The following is a 3,521-nucleotide window of genomic DNA, read 5'->3' as shown; positions in this document are numbered from 1 at the left end:
CTAGACGATAGGTGGAATATTCGCCGCCGGAACCTTTGGAGGCACCCTGCTTGCCTCCAGTGCTCCGAAAGGGCGGCCGTCGTTGCTGGAGAACACCAAGAGCGCGGGCCGTCTCCGTGTCCGTCTTGATGGCTTGTAGGGAATCGTCCACTGTTTTCCCAAACAGGTTGCTCCCGTCGAATGGCATGTCCAAAACTCTGGTCTGCACGTCCTGCCGGAAGTCCGTTGCCTTGAGCCATCCACGCCGTCTAAGGCACACGCTGTTGCCCAACTGGCGAAACCCAGTGTCAGCGATGTCCGTCGCTATCGTAATGGCGTGGTCCGACGCCACTTCTCCTTCCTGCAAGATCTCTAGGGGCTCCGCCCTCTTGTCATCCAGTAGGAAGTCCAGCAGGGGGGCGATTTTGTACCACAACTCCCTGTCGTAGCGGGCTACGATAGCCAAGGCCTTGGCAGCCTTAATCGTCGTCGCTGCCGATGAGATGACTCTGCATCCCATCGTGTCCAATTTCTTTCCCTCGCCGTCCGGGGGGGAGGTTGACGTAGAGGCCGAAGCCCCCCCCCACTTTCTTCCTGGCCACCGCGGAGACGACCGAGTCCGGGGTCGGCTGTGCCCGAAGGCACAAGGGGGCCGCGTCCGGGACCCGGTACTTTTTATCGTCCCTTCTCGCAGGCGTTGTGGATGGGTTCTTGAGGAGGGCGAGACCCTCATCCCAGATATCGTCCAGTAGAGGTACAGCGAGGACCGTCTTCCTCTTGGTCTCGCGCCGTTGATAAAGGAAACCTTCCTTCTCTTCCGGGCAGAGCTGGAAAAGCTCGGATGCCCTGGCGATCATGGCATGAAACGATCCAATCTCGTCGGGCGGGGAAGCCCGGGGAGGAGGTGACGACGGAAGATCCTCGTCGTAAACTTCGTCGTCTGTACCCGTCGCGGCCGTGTCCGTCCCCGTATCATCCCCACGGGTCGTGGACGGGGAGGAGGGCTGAGCAGGGCGCGATGGTTGAAAAGGAGGTGGAGGATGAATCCTTCTTCTCTTAGGAGGAGGGCTCCCAGAAGGGCCTGGCTCCGGGTCCCCCGTCGGGAGCGGTTCCTCCGTTGGTGGTAACGGCTATCTCATCTTCATCTCCGAGCATAAGGACTGTATAGCCAATAAAATGGCCGCTGAGTTGTCTTGCGGAACTGGTTGAGGGGTTTCCAACGGGCGGTCAGGAACCTCGTCGGCACCCTCGATATTCTCGTCGTCTCCTTCGTCGGTGTCCCTCCCGACGGGCTGGTCTTCTTCCACGCCAATGCTGTGGCTTAAGACTTCAATCAGCTCCTCTTCAGAGGTTGAGCCCGAATCCACGATGGCCTCCTGCCCCCCATTTTTCTTCTCCGTCGGAGGTTTCACAGGGGTCCTGTCGATGGGCTTGAAAGAGGACGCGCCTCCACTGGTGTAGCCTCAACAGGCTGAGCCAGGGCCGCCGCGACTGTCTCGATAGAGGCCTTGGCAGGGTGGATCAAGGCTTTCACCTCCTTAGGTGCGCTCACCGCCTTCTCCTTGGGGGGAGGGTCACCGCCTCGCTCCCCCTCCGATGGGGCCTTCGAGCTCGACTGGGGCCTCTCCAGAAGCTTCGCCGGGTGCTCGGACTTCCTCTTACCCGAGCCAGAGCGTTGGCTCGTGGTTAATGGCGCCGGGGAGGTTGCGTCCTGCCTGGCAACCAAAGAGCCCGACCGTTCTGCGCTCCCGGTGCCAGCGGACTCGCGGTGCTTGGCCTTCTGTTGGGCCCCCGTCGCCGGGGTGCCCTCAAAGGTCTTAGAAGACCACTCGGACTTCTTTTTCTCGCCTGACGGGCTCTTCCCTTCCAGCCAGTTGGCGAGACGCAGATGGCGGTCCTTCATGGTCCGCTCCGACATGTTGCCGCAAAACGCACAGTCCGTCTCCACGTGCGTCTTGTCCTCATGCAGGCAGTAGGGGCAAAGGGAGTGTTCGTCCTCCTTGAAGACATTCTGAAGCTGGCATCCAGGGCAGACCCTGAACAGCTTTCCGGGCGTCGAGCTTCCCTTCTCCTGGGCCATGTCCGAGATGGGCCTGAGAAACTTCTGGAGTCCTCCAAAAGCGTGGCTCGACGAAATCTTCACCCTTGAGGGGCGTAGAAGAATTCGACACGGGTCCCCGTTGATCGGATAAAGAAACGGTGGAGCTTGAGGCTCTTTTGACCAAAAAAAGAGAGAATTTTCCTATGAAGAAGCGCGAAAAACGCACTAAAGCTCGAGAGCAATAGCACGAGGATCCCAACACTTGAACGTGCGGTAAAAATCTGAAGATGGCTGCCAGAGGCGGGGCTTTGGGAGATGGCAGTCATTGGCTGTGGTCAGTATGACGCAGAGATCAGTGATTGGTTACTACTACGAAAGACAGATCAGAAACAAAACATACTGATTTTTCTTTACCGAGGATTCCCAGCCTGACGACGGGGAATATTCATGAGCATGTGAATCCATGCCAGACCCCATGCTGGAGAATACCAGGGCTGTTTTGACCCGTGAGTTAATAAGATATCTGGTCATTAAAGGTTAAAGATCTTAATGGGGGAATCCCCTGGATGAGCTATGTCAAGGTAAAACAAGCAGAAGCAAATGCTAAATATGACATTTTATCGGTTAGTGAAATTCGAAAAATGACAAAGAGGGTGCTACTATAAATCAGGGAGAAGAGAGAGTCCTGTGAGCTTCTGAAATCACAGAACAGGAGGCTTGCAATCATGACACCTGGTTTATAGAGTTACCCGTTATGAGCCACAAATTCTTCCCAGTGAATAATTATAACTTGGGCACATTTTGATTGTCTTCCTACGAGGTGTGGTGGCAACATGGTCTGGAGACAGTACTAATCAATTGTGCCTTTTGTGTGATGCACCCAGGGATGATCTGTCGCACTTTTTATATTTTTATCCTGCCTATTTGAGAGCTAGATGGTCTACACTCAAACCAATCCTGAGGGAGAAGGGGGTTGTTCAGTATCAGCCAGCTCGACCTTGCTGTGGGGGGAATCACCCCATGTTGGGTGGGCACTTTTGTCCTTTTTGAGGAACGCATTGCTTACAAGGAAACATCTAATGGCATTTTTATTCGTATGATCGGAAATCTTTACCGTTTTCTTGAGACTTTATTGAGTATGTAAATGTTTTTTATATATGGTACTGTTATTTCTGTAATCTGTTTTTATGGATACTATAGTGTGTTTCCACAAAACACATACATTACTCAACATAATCATCTTTCTAATTCATCTGCTTAGAGGCACATGCACTGCCTATTGTCCAACATCTGGTTGTAATCACAGAGTATTGCATCATTCTTTCGAAGATCAAAAAGGACGTCGACATGGGCGTCACTGTAACACTATCCCTAACATGATGTGTAGTGTACCCAAAATGCAACATGCGTCGAGGTCCTACCGGTTGTTTTTGTTCTGCTGTGAGGGAGCCTTACAGAATGCGTGAGTACAGAAGCAAAGAAGGTGTAAGATGTCTATGTT

Source organism: Ambystoma mexicanum, chromosome 11, assembly GCF_040938575.1.
Source record: "Ambystoma mexicanum isolate Mex_15411 chromosome 11, UKY_AmexF1_1, whole genome shotgun sequence".
Classification (NCBI taxonomy): Eukaryota; Metazoa; Chordata; class Amphibia; order Caudata; family Ambystomatidae; genus Ambystoma; species Ambystoma mexicanum.
Note: the sequence above shows the minus strand (reverse complement) of the source record.